General features: G+C 48.0%; 1 pseudogene; it reads right to left on the bottom strand.

Annotated features, from left to right (window-relative positions):
* LOC121534830 overlaps nucleotides 1-16896 on the bottom strand; it is a 39080-nt pseudogene that overhangs the window by 4519 nt on the left and 17665 nt on the right.

Here is a 16896-nt window from a genome sequence, read left to right as displayed (position 1 = left end):
TGTTCAAGAGCAAACCCCTTCGTGACTGGACAGCCAGTGAGGTACAGGATTGGTTGGATGAACTGTTAAGGGAACGTAAAGCATGTAGAACACAACTTTCACAGCAGGTGGCTGCCGTCTTTGACTCCCCCCAGGAGGGAGTGGGTCCTGTGAACAGACCTAATGTGTCATCTTTTTCTCAATGTGGCCGTGAACCAGACCAGGCACCATATGTATCTGAGGGTGGGACATTAGAGAAAGTTTTGACTTTGTTGGAGAAGGCTCTCGTCAGCAATACTCAGTCTATGAACAGAGGGCCCCGTAAACAGTTCCACAAACGTCAGCGTGAGTGCGCTGTCTGTGGAAGCACTAATCACTGGACCAAAGCTCACTGTCAGATGCACCAGCTGTGCTTCAAGTGCTTCTCTCCGGGCCACATGAGCTTTGACTGTAGTGAGACTGGGCAGCGACATAGCCCTGGATGTGGACAGACTGGCAGGTCTCAGGAAAACTAGAAAGCCTCCATTCTGAGGAGGGCAATGTGGGGCAGTCTTATTTTTCCTCCACTGATGATGATATCCAATCTGTTTATTCTTATTTTTGTGAAACAGTACCAAAGAACAACACAGTCATTTTTCAGAACACAATGAGAATTACTCAGAATGACAGTTTGTTTTACACCACTGTGCTAGTACAGGATAAAGTTGAGCTGAAGGGGATGTTAGATAGTGGGTCCATGGCTACTACTCTGCGATTGTACCTCGGTTGAAGGAGGCAGGAGTGGTAGAGGGAACTTTCTAGCTCCTTCAGACATCATCCTGGTGGGTTGTGGTGGGACGCAAACTAGCCCAGTGGGCATGTGTGACTTATAAATTCAGCTTTATGGCTTCAGCTATGTAGTCCCAGTGCTTATTGTAGATGGGCAGGTTGAACTCATTGTGGGCACTAATGTGTTGAAGTCTCTGATTAGACAGTTCAAATCAAATGACATCTACTGGCGGGTGGTGGGTACACCAGGTTCCTCTAGCCAGTGTGATGACAGCCACTTCCTGCGTCTCCTGTCAAATCTGGAGAGATGGAGAGGAGACTCCATCCCAGATAAAGTGGGCACCATTAAGTTGAAGAGAGCAGTAACGCTCCAGCCCATGAGTGAGCATCTGGTGTGGGGCCGCCTACCCCCAAAGACAAAACTCTCTGTGGGCAGTACTGTTGATGTCGAGCCCAGCACATCTCATTGTGTGAATCGACACATATTAGTGGGGAGAGTAGTTACGCCTCTGTGGGGGGGGTGGATGGCTCCCTGTGAAGATTGTGAATCCAACAAAATCTGCAGTTACCCTGAGACGAAATGCTAAAGTGGCGGATGTGTACCCTTGCATTGCATTGGAGGATTTTGATGATGTCAAGCAGCAAGCAGCTTACCAGAACGTGGCAAAAGTTCAATGTGACAGATCACATGGCAGTCTGACAGCTAAGAGTTCAGTTGGTGGCAGTGTAGTTAATGGCAACAGTACACTGAGCAATCTTGGACTTCAAGGCCTGTCTGTTGAGGAGTGTCCAGTTTCACAGTTCTGGAAAGATAAACTTGTCAATTGAATTGGGAAGTATGACAGAGTGTTCTCTAGACATAGCCTAGATTGTGGTGAGGCAAAGGAGTTCTGCCATCGCATACGGCTGACTGATGACCGCCCATTTCGATTACCTTATCGTAGGCTTTCTCCAGCTCATTACCAAAAACTCAGGGAAACACTGGATGATATGGAGGAAAGGGAAATTGTCAGATAATCCAGCAGTGAGTATGCCTCACCATTGGTGCTGGTATGGAAAAAGAATGGGGACTTGCGCCTGTGTCCTGACTTTAGGTGGTTAAATGGCCGCACAGTAAAGGATGCTCATCCCCTGCCTCATCAGGCTGATGTACTGGCCGTGCTGGGAGGTAATGCCTTCTTCAGCACAATGGACTTGACGTCAGGGTATTATAACGGTGCCACTACATGAAGAGGATAAGAAATACATTGCCTTTTCTTCTCCTTTAGGTCTGCACGAGTACAATCGGTTACCTCAGGGCCTCTGCAACAGCCCGGCTACTTTTATGAGAATGATGCTGACCATCTTTGGTGACCAAAACTTTCTATGTCTCCTTTGTTATTTGGATGATCTGATGGTTTTTGCTAAGATGGAGGAAGAGAGTCTGCAGAGACTTGAGATGGTTTTTCAGCGGTTGCAGGAGCACAATCTTAAACTGTCTCCGTCTAAGTGCAAGTTTTTGAGGAGGTCTGTTAAGTTTTTGGGCCACACAATTTCTCAGGAGGGTGTAGCCACTGACCCTGCTAAAGTTCAAACTACTTTGAATGTGACTGAGAGTGAGATGATGGAAGCTGATGGTGTCACTCCGTCTCCTAGCAAAATCTGTTCTTTCCTTGGTATGGTAGTATACTATCAGCACTACATTGAGAATTGTTCCATGGTTGCTAGGCCATTGTTTCAGCTAACTACAGGTCAGAAGAAGCCTAGGAGAGGCAAGGGTAGGAGGAGGCCTGGTCCCTCTCTCAGGCTCACTGCTGCAGACTGGACTGCCGAATGTCAACTCGCTTTTGAAGCTTTGAAATCAGCACTAGTTGACCAGGCACTGCTGGCTCATCCAGATTTTTCTCAGCCATTTTTACTTTCTGTGGATGCATCTACTAGTGGTTTGGGAGCTGTACTATCCCAGGTGCAAGATGGGACGGCCATAGCCAGGCCAATAGCTTTTGCTAGTAAATCTCTTAATCATGCACAATCCAAGTATCCTGCTCACCGGCTGGAATTTCTAGCCATGAAATGGGCCATTCATGATAAATTCAGCCATTGGCTGCGAGGGCATACGTTTACTGTGTGGACCGACAACAATCCACTCAAATATATTCTTACAAAGCCAAGACTTGATTCATGCGAGCAGAGATGGGTTGCAAAGCTGGCACCCTTTGATTTTGATATCCAGTACATACCAGGTCCCAAGAATGTTGTTGCTGATGCTTTGAGCAGAGAGCCATTTGTCCGCTCCACAGTTCTGCACCGACTGACAAGAATTCCATATGATGTCCTGCTGGAGGAAGCAAGAGGTCTTCGAGTAGATGATGTTCAAGACATGTTCCGCCTCTCCTGTGAACAGCCCGAGGCTGGCTGTGGAACGTCTATGGCTCCTGGGAGTGAGTTGAGTAGAGCTGGAGACGAGGTCAGTGGGTTGCTTTCCTGTGAAGAGGTGTCTGCTATCCTTCATGCTCACCGCCGATGGGATGATGGTGCCACAGTGAGGGCCGTTTCACATGTGCAGCACCTTGAGAAGTTGATGTCCATGGGTCAGAGCCCTTTACCTGTCCTTACACACAAGGAGCTGTATGATAACCAGTCACTGGATCCTGTCATCAGCAGAGTCATGTTCTTTGTAGATAGAGGCCGGCGCCCATCTAGGAGAGAGCGAGTCCTTGAAGCTAATGAAACAGTTTATACTCTAAGACAGTGGGGAAAACTCACCACGCGGTTAGGGATTCTGTATCGTGTCTCAAAACACCCAGTGAGTAAGAAGAAAATATTCCAGTATGTCGTACCTGTATCTTTGAGAGGCCTTGTGTTGAAGGGAGTTCATGATGATGCTGGTCATCAGGGTCAGCAGCGCACATTGTGGCTTACAAGACAGCGGTTTTACTGGGACTCTATGGAAAAGGATGTCAAGGAATATGTGGCCCACTGTAAGAGATGCGTGTTGAGTAAAGCACCTGAGCCTGAAGCAAGAGCTCCACTTGTCTCCATTGTGACAACGGCACCTTTGGAACTCGTGTGTATTGATTTCTGGACTGCAGAAGATTCAAACAACAAGTCTATTGATGTGTTAGTAGTGACTGATCACTTTACTAAGCTGGCCTGTGCGTATCCATGTCCAAACCAGTCTGCTAAGACTGTTGCTCGTGTTCTCTGGAATAATTTATTCTGCATTTATGGGTTCGCTGATTGTATCCATTCTGACAGGGGTGCTAACTTTGAGAGTTCACTTATTGCAGAATTACTTCAGTTATCTGGTGTTGGAAAGTCCCGCACCACACCTTATCATCCCATGGGTAACGGTCAAGCAGAATGTCTGAATCGCACACTGGGTGGGATGATTAGAGCTCTGCCAGCTAGGTCCAAGGCTAAATGACCTCAGATGTTGAACACATTGACATTCTCCTATAACTGCACTGTTAACGAGACTACTGGGTTTCTGCCCTTCTTCTTGATGTTTGGACGCACCCCTAGGTTGCCGGTAGATGTTATGTTTGAAAGTGTGCTGTTGGATGGGAACACGGTAGATGTGGATAAGTATGTCCAGTCTCTGGGTGAGGATCTGAGAGAGGCCATGAAATTGGCCCAGCAGCATGCCAGTAAGCTACAAAAGAGACAAGCCGAGGTCTACAACAGACGGTCGAAGGGTCATTCGGTAGAGAAGGGAGACAGAGATCTACTTGCTAACAAAGGAGAGAGGGGCAAGAAGAAACTGGCTGATCGCTGGGACAGTGCGGTGTACATAGTTGTTGCGAAGAACAGCTCACTGAACACATATCGTATACAACACCCTACCACTGGACGCATAAAAACTGTGCATAGGAACCTGATTATGCCAGTCAACTTTCTGCCTTTGCCTTCTTGGGAGGAACCTGTGGGTCACGGATCTCTATCGAGTGGTGACGTGATCTCTGAGATGTCTGCAGCGTCCAGCAAAATGGATGGGAGTGACGCAAGGACTGTCCACTGGGTAGCAAACCTTCCTGAGTCTTCTGGGAGGATACTCCAAGAGGATGGTGAAGTCCCAGTTGATGGAAGTGAAGTGGAACAACCGTATGAAGTCCCCTTGAGTGAGGTGTGCTCAGCAGAAGTGGGCCAGAGAGAGATCCCCAAAGCCTACAAGAGTTCTGATAGCGAAACTCCATTCAGTGGGGATGGTGCTGTGACAGATATTGTTAACTTGGTTGAAGATGCTTCGTCAGTGTGGTCTGTGACAATCTACCAGGATTCTGATCAGTCGTCTGACGCTACTAGTGTTGAGTCTGTACCTGAAAGTGTGCTGGATCCGGATATGCCGATCTGTAGTAGTCCCCAACCTGAGGTTAGACCTCTGAGCACGGTTAGTGCTGTCCGTGACATTCCTGCTATGTTTTTGGGTGAGGGTGTTCAGACTAGGTAGACTTATTAAGCCAGTGAATAGGCTAATCCAAACTATGTCTACACAGGAAATGAAACAGTTCTTGGTTTCTCAGTGACGGTAGGATATTGCCTACCTTTTCTTTTTGTGTGTGTATGTGGTAATCTAAGTGTGTCTTAGAGTAATTTGTGGGTTTGTCTAATATTTTTGACAATTCATGTAACTTTGTGTGTAGTTCATCAGCATAAAATGTATTTGGCATTTTTTGTATATGGTTGAATAAGGGATTAGCTACCTCTTATTTTTCCTAATCCTTCACGGGATAGTTTTCCAGCTGATCGACCATTTGTGGGTCTAGAATTAAGGGACTACACTGGGTTACTCTGTCGCCCTGTGGGTGTGAAACGTTTTTTTTTCTTTCTTTGCTTTGTTACCTTCGAGGTAATGTGTTTTGTCTTGTGCTTATAATCTAGTGTAAAACAGTGTGGGTGAATGTAGTAGTGTGATGTTGTTCCCCTAGATTATGCACCAAGTTGCACACAAGGACCAGTTCAAGTAGGCCAGGTCAAGAGGGGATGTTAATAAGTTAATAATAATAATAAATGTGTTTTCTTTATTTAATTACAGCTGCATAGCTAATGTTATTTTTTGGTGTACAAACATTTTTATATATCTATATTGTAAATACACCTGATTGTAAAAGTTTTGTATATTTTGGTTTGGTCCATCGCGGGTTATCTGTACTTACGTACCCTCTTATTGTTCTCTTTTGCCTGACCTTCAACTAGCAAGGAATGTTGTCCTTGGCTCCGTAATTTGTCAATATAAAACTGTGGTAATGTTACACAAAGTGCTGTTACGCAACTATAGGTTTTGTTACAATGTGGACAATATAAAGATTTACGTTAACAAGTTTCACCGAGCTCGCTAATTAGGGTACCTATTGTAATTTGTGAGTACTTGGGACGGTGTTTGAGTGAGTTTTCATGTGCTCACGCAGGTGCCCGAGAGCTGTGACTGCACCAAGGGCTAACATATTGTGTGTTGTCTGTTCGGGTGCAGGTATGTCTTTTATTTTGTCAGAATTATGTTGTATATCATTTTACTTGTATTGTATAGTGTGCTGTTGAGCACTGAATGTGTGCACACAGCACCTGGGTTCTCTTTTGCCTGACCTTCAACTAGCAAGGTGCCCGAGAGCTGTGACTGCACCAAGGGCTAACATATTGTATGTTGTCTCTTCGTGTGCAGGGCAAATAAAAATACTCCAACCAGCAGACCTCCAGTTGTGGCAGTGTCCTAATTAAAAGTACACAACGCAGAACGAACCACGCTACACAGGCAACAAGAACCGAGAGATAAAATGGAACTTCCAAACAATATTTCATGATAACCTCATCATTTTGGATTTTCAGGGAGAATCCAGTTAGCTAAAATCAAACAATTATATTTAGAGGCAGATAATGGCAAGGATACAGCTGAACTCTTAAACCTAAAATCAGCCATGAATCCTTATTAATCATCTTGTTTCTTACCTCTGCATCATGGATTATTAACATTGTGTGGTGTGTGTGCATGGGCATGTGTGTGCATGCATGCATGTCTGTGAGAAAATGTGTCCGCATTTAGGGAAAATGTACACAACAAAATTTGAAAATATATTAAACATACTCTACCGTTCAAAAGTTTGGGGTCACTTAGAAATGTCCTTGTTTCGAAAGAGAAGCAATTTTTTTATCCGTTAAAATAACATCAAATTGATCAGAAATACAGTGTAGACATTGTTAATGTTGTAAATGGCTATTGTAGCTGGAAACGGCTGATTTACATATCTACATAGGCGTACAGAGGCCCATTATCAGCAAACATCAGTCCTGTGTTCCAATGGCACGTTGTGTTTGCTAATCCAAGTTTATCATTTTAAAAGGCTAATTGATCATTAGAAAACCCTTTTGCAATTATGTTAGCACAGCTGAAAATGTTGTGCTGATTAAAGAAGCAATAAAACTGGCCTTCTTGAGACTAGTTGAGTATCTGGAGCATCAGCAATTGTGGGTTCGATTACAGGCTCAAAATGGCCAGAAACAAATAACTTTCTTCTGAAACTCGTCAGTCAATTCTTGTTCTGAGAAATGAAGGCTATTCCATGCGAGAAATTGCCAAGAAACTGAAGATCTTGTACAACGCTGTGTACTACTCCCTTCACAGAACAGCACAAACTGGCTCTAACCAGAATAGAAAGAGGAGTGGGAGGCCCCGGTGCTCAACTGAGCAAGAGGACAAATACATTAGAGTGTCTAGTTTGAGAAACAGACGCCTCACAGGTCCTCAACTGGCAGCTTCATTAAATAGTAACCGCAAAACACCAGTCTCAAGGTCAACAGTGAAGAGGCGACTCCGGGATGCTGACCTTCTAGGCAGAGTTGCAAGGAAAAAGCCATATCTCAGATTGGCCAATAAAAAGAAAGATTAAGATGGGCAGTCTGAGATATGGCTTTTTCTTTGCAACTCTGCCTAGAAGGTCAGCATCCCGGAGTCGCCTCTTCACTGTTGATGTGAAGAGGACTGATGGTTGCTGATAATGGGCCTCTGTACGCCTATGTAGATATTCCATTAAAAATCAGCCGTTTCCAGCTACAATAGCCATTTACAACATTAACAATGTCTACACTCTATTTCTGATCAATTTGATGTTATTTTAATGGACAAAAAAAAAAGCTTTTCTTTCGAAACCAAGGAAATTTCTAAGTGACCCCAAACTTTTGAACGATAGTGTATGTCAATCTTGCGTTTCAATCTTGCAGTTTAAAACAAATATTTACTGCAATCATTCACGCTTATGTAATAGTGTAGTAATAAGACGACGATAGGTCAATTAATTATCCTGCCACTGATGAGAGGAATTAGAAGAGATTAGCACTTGGTGCTAAAGGATTAATTACTTTTTAAAATATTTATTTAACTAGGCAAGTCAGTTAAGAACAAATTCTTATTTTACAATGACGGCCTACTTGTAAAGCCCCCCCGGCCAAACCCTCCCCTAACCCGGACGATGCTGGGCCAATTGTGCGGTGCCCTATGGGACTCCAGATCACGGCCGTTTGTGATACAGCCCGGGATCCAACCCGGGTCTGTAGTGACACCTCTAGCACTGCGATGCAGTGCCTTAGACCGCTGCGCCACTCGGGGACCCATAAACTTCTGAGATAAACACTGGGAAATCAGCTTCTACTTCTCTACCAACACAGGCCTGTGAATGTTTTCTATTGGCTAGAGCAGGGATGGGCAAAAGGCGGCCCGCGGGCCGCATGCTCCCCTTTGGTAGGCTCGTGAACCAGGAACTCAGTGTGGGTCTCAATTTACTGTTGAGAGTTGGAATAGTAGAATGCACAAAGTGCAATTTTGAAATTTGGTTGTGCATCAGCAGTTTTTCTCTTGTTATGTCAGTCACTGACAGTCACTCACCCATGTCAGCTAACAATTTGTAGATTAGTCTAGCCAGCTATCTAAACTTGTAGTAATCATGGTCGAATTACTGACCGTGGGGCCCCCATTGATATTGCTAGTCACTCTCATACAGATATCATATTAAAAACAGGAAACATTACTCTCTACCCTAAGGCAAAATATATAGCATTGCAGGAAATTCACTGTAAAACTGCACGTTTTTTTTTCTCTGCCCAATGGCTAAATGAGTAGAATTGCAAGAAATGAGTTATAAAATTGCTAAATCTTCTCTCCACCCTATGGCAAAATGTGTAGAATTGCAGGAAATTCACTTTAAAACTGATAGTTTTTCTCTCCGCCCAATGGCAAAATTAGTATGAACTTAGTTATAAAACTGCTAAATCTTCTCTCCGCCCCATGGAAAAATGTGTAGAATTGCAGCAAACTTGCTTTAAAACTGCAACATTGTCTCTACGCCCCATGGCAAAATATGTAGAATTGCAGGAAATGTATCTAAAACTGTCAAGAAGGGACCCAACAATATTTTGCTTAGGGCCCCCAAAAGGCTAGGGCCGGCTCTGACTGCATGTGTGGGTATGGATGTGGGTATGCAGACCAGCGAGCCACTGCTGCCCCTCATGAGTTCTCATGGCCCCACCCCCATCAAAGTTGCCCATCCCTGGGCTAGAGTATTGTTGTATAGATACTTTTTGTTGTATTGGTCCTGCAACAGGTACCCTCTCACCCTCACTCATTCCTCAAAATGGGCCACCATGTTTCAGGGAGAAATTATCTGGGACTCTATTTATATCAATTTCCATCAAATACTGTATATTCATATTTCATCTTTTGCCACTGAATTATCTCATCTGAATTTGTGCATGAGCCACTCACACTTCAGGTCTCCAATGCAGGGCAGGCAGTGACTGTCACGACTACCTCCGAAGCTGCCTCCTCTCCTTATTCGGGCAGGCTTCGGCATTCGTCGTCACCGGCCTTCCAGCCACTGCCGCTCCTCATTTCATCATTCCATTTGTTTTGTCTTGTTTATTACACACACCTGGTTCATATCCCCTCATCAGTACCTGTATAAGTATTCCCTCTGCCCCCCTTGTCTTTGTGTGTGATTGTTTATTGTGGAGGTTACTATAGCTCGGTCGAGCTATATTGTATTTTGTATCGCCGGGATATTCACCCGTGTGCCTTTTTTTCTCCAGTGCGCCGTATTACCGCCCTGGAGTGTTTTACGCATTGCTGCGTACCGCTGTCTTACCGAATAAACCATTTATTCTGTGATTTACCCTCCTGCGCCTGACTCCGTCCAAATCACCCGCCACAGAATCACACACCCAACAGCATGGAGTCAGCAGGAGACGGGAATATGCCTGGAGTCGTGGAGCGGGACCGGGAGCATTCCAACATGCTAGCCAGCTTGGGCGAAGCGATGGATCAGGTTCTCCAGGTTGTCCAACGCCTGGAGAGGAGAGGACCCGACCCTTCGGGACCAGCTGAGCGACCAGATCCAGCCACCCACACCCCAGCACCCAGAGGGATTCACCTATCCCGACCGAGGGAGTATGACGGGACAGCTGCCCACTGCCAGGGATTCCTCCTGCAGCTGGACCTCTATTTTTCTACCATCAGCCCGGCTCCATTGGAGCGGGAGAAGGTGTCCGCCCTCGTCTCCTGCCTCTCGGGGAAAGCCCTGGAGTGGGCCAACGCGGTCTGGAGTGAAGGAGGAGACGCGTTGGATAACTACGGGGAGTTTGCTCGCCTCTTCCGGGCAGTCTTCAATCACCCTCCCGAAGGATAGAGAGGCGGGCGAGCGGCTGGTCCATCTGAGGCAGGGAACGAGGACCGCACAGGACTTTGCCCTGGAGTTTAGAACTCTAGCGGCTGGGTCCGGGTGGAACGAGCGGGCCCTCATCGACCGCTTCCGGTGCAGCCTGCGAGAGGACGTCCGAAGGGAGCTAGCCTGCCGGGATACCACGTTGACTTTCAACCAGCTGGTGGACATGGCCATCCGGTTGGACGACCTGTTGGCTTCAAGAGGACGTCCTGGAAGGGGCCTGCCCGTTTCTTCCCCCTTCAACCCGGATTACGTTCCGATGGAGCTGGGTGGTGCAGCGATCCAGGAGAACGAAGGACGACAGCTCCAGTGTCACTCTTGTGGCAAGAGAGGACACTCTGCTGCACGCTGTTGTCAGAGTTCTTCTGGGTCAGGAGGAGGCAGGCAGGGCACTCTCGCGTCACCCCAGGTAGCGCAAAACCCACACTCGTTCAGAGCCCTCTGCTGCGCACTTCACCATATACGTCACCTTCCCTGATTACACGGTAGTTCCCCAGTGTAAGGCGCTGGTCAATTCAGGCGCAGCTGGGAACTTCATGGACAGGTCTTTAGCTAATAGTCTATGTATCACATTGGTTCCCCTACCATTCCATTACCTATCAAAGCACTTGACAGTTGACCATTAGGGTCAGGTTATGTTAGGGAGGTTACAGCACCAGTCACAATGATTATGCAGGAGACCCATAGGGAGCAAATCACTTTTTTTATTATTGAGTCCCCTGATTTCCCTGTTGTGTTGGGTCTTCCCTGGCTCGCATTACACAACCCCACCTTTTTATGGCCGCAGAGAATTCTCACGGGGCGGTCGCGAGAGTGTCAGTGTAGGTGTCTAGCTGTTTCCGTTGGTGCAACCACGGTGGAAAGTCCAGACACTACCTCCACCATGCGCATTCCCCCCGAATACCTCGACTTGGCGAATGCGTTTTCCAAAACGCAGGCGACCAAATTACCACCCCATCGGACTGGGGATTGCGCGATAAACCTCTGGTTAGACTCTGTGCCTCCCAGGAGTCATGTCTATCCCCTGTCGCAGGCTGAAATGGAGGCTATGGAGACATACGTCTCCGAGTCCCTGCGCCAGGGGTTCATACGTCCCTCCACTTTGCCCGTCTCCTCAAGTTTATTTTTCGTGAAGAAGAAAGACGGAGGTCTGTGCCCTTGCATTGATTACCGGGCACTTCATCAAACTACCATTCGCTATAGTTACCCTCTACCCCTCATCTCATCTGTTATCGAATCAATGCATGGGGCTCGCTTCTTCACGAAATTAGATCTCCGGAGTGCATACAACCTGGTGCGTGTCCGGGAAGGGGACGAGTGGAAGACAGCATTCAGCACAACCACGGGGCATTACGAATACCTGGTGATGCCATACGGGTTGATGAATGTCCATCAGTCTTCCAGTCCTTTGTGAACGAGGTGTTTCGGGACATGCTTGGTCGCTGTGTGGTGGTCTACATTGATGACATTCTGGTGTATGCCTCTACGTGCGCCGAGCATGTGTCCCTGGTTCGCAGAGTGCTGCGCCGACTGCTGGAGCATGACCTGTATGCCAAGACAGAAAAGTGTCTGTTCTTCCAACAGTCCGTCTCCTTCCTCGGATACCACATCACCACCTCAGGTGTGGAGATGGAGGGAGACCGCATTTCAGCCTTGCGTAATTGGCCAACTCCAACCATGGTAAAGGAGGTGCAGCGCTTAATTGGGTTTGCCAATTACTATCAGAGGTTAATCCGGGGCTTTGGCAAGGTCGCCTCACATCTCTATTGAAGGGTGGGCCGTCCCGGCTCCGCTGGTCTTCTGAGGCTGACAGGACTTTCAGTAACCTGAGGGCTCTGTTCTCCTCATCCCCGGTACTGGCCAATCCCGATCCATCATTACCGTTCGTAGTGGAGGGGGATGCGTCCGAGGTAGGGATAGGTGCTGTCCTATCCCAATGCTCGGGCACGCCACCCAAGCTCCGCCCCTGTGCCTTCTTCTCTAAGAAGCTCAGCCCGGCGGAGCAGAACTACGACGTTGGTGATCGGGAGCTGTTGGCTGTTGTCAGATCCCTGACCGCGTGGAGGCATTGGCTCGAGAGGGCGAAACACCCTTTCCTCGTCTGGACTGACCACCGTAACATGGAGTACATCTGGGCAGCGAGGAGGCTGAACCCTCGCCAGGCCAGGTGGGCCTTGTTCTTCACCCGGTTTGATTTCACGTTGTCATACATACCAGGTACTAAGAACGTGAAGGCAGACGCGCTGTCACGGCTGTACGACAGAGGAGAGGCCCAGAGACAACACCCCCATACTCCCCGCCTCCTGCATTGTGGCGCTAGTAGTGTGGGCGGTGGACGCGGACATAGAGCGGTGTTACGCACAGAGCCATCTCCACCTCAGTGTCCAGCTGGGCTGCGGTACGTGCCATCTCTTGTCCGTGACCATCTTATCTATTGGGCACACACGTCTCCCTCCTCTGGTCACCCAGGTATCGACCGTACAGCGCGCTGCCTGACTGGGAAGTACTGGTGGCCTACCTTGGCTAAAGACGTGAGGGTGTATGTCTCCTCCTGCTCAGTGTGCACTCAGAGTAAGGCACCTAGGCACCTCCCAGTGGGTAAGTTACATCCCTTACCAGTTCCACAACGGCCATGGTCCCACTTGTCAATTGACTTCCTCACTGATCTTCCCCTCTCTCAGGGTAACACTACCATCCTGGTCGTTGTGGACCGCTTTTCTAAAGCCTGCCGCCTCCTTCCTCTGCCCAGTCTCCCCACGGCCCTGCAAACTGCGGCAGCCATGTTTACTTACGTATTCCGGCACTACGGGGTGCCAGAGGACATAGTGTCTGAACGGGGTTCCCAGTTTACATCCAGGGTCTGGAAGGCGTTCATGGAACGTCTGGGGTTCTCGGTCAGCCTGACCTCTGGGTTTCACCCCGAGTCTAATGGGCAGGTGGAACGGGTGAATCAGGATGTGGGTAGGTTCCTGCGGTCCTACTGCCAGGACCGGGCGGGGGAGTGGTTGGTGTTCTTGCCATGGGCTGAATGTGCCCAGAACTCTCTCCGCCACTCCTCCACTAACCTATCTCCATTTCAATGTGTTTTAGGTTATCAGCCGGTCCTGGCACCGTGGCATCAGAGCCAGACCGAAGCTCCTGCGGTGGATGACTGGTTTCGGCGCGCGGAAGGAGATGTGGAACGCTGCCCACGTCCACCTCCAGCACGCCGTGCGTTGCCAGAAGGCCAACGCTGACCCCCACCGCAGTGAGGCCCCGGTCTTTGTACTGGGTGATTGGGTCTGGCTCTCGACCCGAATCTGCCCCTCCGCCTGCCCTGCCAGAAGCTGAGCCCGCGGTTTGTGGGGCTGTTCAATGTCCTGAGGAGAGTAAACAAGGATAAGTATAGGTTACTACTCTCTCCTGATTATCGTATTAACCCCTCGTTTCACGTGTCTCTCTTCAGGCCGGTGGTGGCTGGTCCGCTCCAGGAGGTGCGGGAGGTCCCACTCCGTCCGTTCCATCCTGGATTCGAGGCGTCAGGTGGGGGGCCTTCAGTATCTCGGGGAGTGAGAGGGGTACGGTCCAGAGGAGCGGTGCTGGGTCCCGGTGAGGGATGTCCTCGATCCCTCCCTGTTGCGGGATTTCCACCGTCGCCATCCGGCTTGCCCTGCTCCGCGTTCTCCTGGCCATCCCCGAGGCCAGTGTCGGCGCGCTGCTGGAGCTGCGCGTCAAGGGGGATACTGTCACGACTTCCTCCGAACCTGCCTCCTCTCCTTGTTCAGGCAGGCTTTGGTGTTCGTCCTCACCGGCCTTCTAGCCACTGCCGCTCCTCATTTCATCATTCCATTTGTTTTGTCTTGTTTATTACACACACCTGGTTCATATCCCCTCATCAGTACCTGTATAAGTATTCCCTCTGCCCCCCTTGTCTTTGTGTGTAATTGTTTATTGTGGAGGTTACTATAGCTCGGTTGAGCTATATTGTATTTTGTATCACCGGGATATTCACCCTTGTGCCTTGTTTTCTCCAGTGCGCACTGGAGTGTTTTACGCATTGCTGCGTACCGCTGTCTTACAGAATAAACAATTTATTCTGTGATTTACCCTCCTGCGCCTGACTCCGTCCAAATCACCCGCCACAGTGACGTCGAATTGAAATAGAGATAACCATGTCAAAACCTTCACAAAAAAGTCCCTTCTTGAAATATATCTGGTGTTTAGCCCATATTTTTCATCTGCAGAAGGTTAACAAGTATGTGAGGTTACTGAGCCACATAAAAAATATATATATATATATATATATATATATATATATATATATATATATATATGGTGAACTGCTTTGATGGAAAGGAAGCAGATTAATCTTTCCTCCCATTAGGTGCCCTATAAAATCTGCTAGTAATAAATTCTCGGCTGCATGGGTATCCCTTAAGCCGAGGCTCAGAGCTGACAAGCTGTAATCACTCCCCTCAAGACAAGCTTTCATTAACTGGGCTGGGTGAACTGAAGGAGGAGATAACCTCCCCCCATCGGCTGCAGCATGTATGCCTGCACTACAAAGGCAGCAGCTGGGCAATTCCACGGCAATGGAATTAAGATGAGACTCAGATTTTTCACATTCAAATGTATGCCAAACAAAAACCATTGATTACAAAGTTTAACAAACCAAATAACTCTATAGTTATAGATAACTTTATGTTAATATTGTGTGTGTCTGTATGCTTGCTTGTGTGAGGTAATCAGTTATCCTATAGGAGTCATTCAACAACCTCAGAATAACACAAAAAATATAGACACATTTTCAAATAAATCGATGTATTTCAAACGATACCTTACCTTGAGTGAAGTTATATTGTGCAGAAAATCCAATTGCCTCCAATTCCCCGTCTGCTACAAACTTTATATGCAGGTATCGCCCACTTGATTTAATATACAAAGGACTTTCCTGGCCACAGTATCGACCAATTAAAGTGGAGAAGGAAAAGGGCCCATCACGGACTTCAATGTGGTCAGATTTGCATTCCCATGAAGGCTCTATTGAATACTTCTCATCAAAGAAGAGGTTGATGCATTGTCTTGGTGAAGCTGAGGGAAAACAGGGTGGAAATGTAAGCAAAAGCAACTCAATATCCAATAAAAAAACCTCTTCATTATTGAGATGGTGTTAATATGTCTTACCCTCAATTACGTAAATACACATTCGCTCTGGGGGGTACTTTTGGGGGTAGTTGGGAGAGGTGAACAGACCTCCCTCAGCCTCCTTTATCCAGGTGCCACATTGGCCAATTGGGGTCACCCCTGAATTGTTTGTCACTGAAGCACAAGTATCATGAACCCTGCATCCTGAGTCTGTTCCTGCCTGGGTTGCCGTTTTTCTGCTCGGTATCTCCTGTTTTCCCGAAGGTTCCTGAACGCACCCTGTCCGGTTGCCAGGCGACGTTGCTAGGCGGGTGATCTCTCGATTACCCGCACCTGCTTCTCATCAGCCTCGGCACACCTGGTCCTGATCATCACCCCTTCTTAAGCTCTGACCTGACATCCATTCCCTGCCGGATCGTTAGCCATTAACAGTATGTTTTGCCAGCGTATCAGCCTCTGAGTACTAGCGTTAGTTTTGTTGTTTTTGCACCTTGTTGACCTGCCTTGTACTTACCTCCGTTTTTTTCTGTCTACAGTCATTCTCCCGGAACCTTCACCCAACCCCTGCCGTGCCATCATTTAATCTGCCACTTCACCTCCACCTACTCATCTCCGCCACCTGCTCCGTCTCCTGGATTATTCTGCATCCTTTTGAATCTGTAAATAAACACTCACCTTCGTTCAACTCACCTTGTCCTGGTCTGCTTCTGGGTTCGGTCTTAGAGAACAGTGACAGAACGATCCGGCCAGAAATGAACCCAGCGGACCTGGACTCTGTTCGCCATGCCATTACCCATCAGGAGAAGATGTTGGGACAACATAGCACGGCGCTACAGGAGATAGCGTTGTCAGTTTGGAACTTTTCTACCAGTCTGACGAAGATCCAGGCTCAGCTCAGTTTGCCGGTGGAGAATCCACCACCGGTTTTACCCATCTCGCCTGCCGCTTCTGGAGCTGTGCCCTTCCGTGAGCCCAAGGTTCCGACGCCTGATAAATATGAGGGGGATTTGGGAAGATGCCGTTCCTTTCTTATGCAGTGTGGATTAGTGTTCGATCCACAGCCCCACTCTTATGCCACAGACAAGGCTAGGATAGCCTTTGTCATTGAATTGCTGCGTGGTAGAGCCCTGGAGTGGGCTTCAGCCGTATGGGAACGACAGGACACCTGCATGGCTTCATACCAGGAGTTCACGGCAGAGATGAGGAAGCTGTTTGACCATCCTGTCCGAGGTAAGGATGCAGCTAAACGCCTGTTTTCTCTTCACCAAGGAGCTCGCAGAGTTGCCGACTACGTTATCGAATTCAGGACATTGGCTGTGGAGAGTGGGTGGAATGAAGAGTC

Source organism: Coregonus clupeaformis, chromosome 21 (genome assembly GCF_020615455.1).
Source record: "Coregonus clupeaformis isolate EN_2021a chromosome 21, ASM2061545v1, whole genome shotgun sequence".
NCBI lineage: Eukaryota > Metazoa > Chordata > Actinopteri > Salmoniformes > Salmonidae > Coregonus > Coregonus clupeaformis.
The sequence above is the reverse complement of the archived record's forward strand: the minus strand, read 5'-3'. Positions and strand labels throughout refer to the sequence as shown.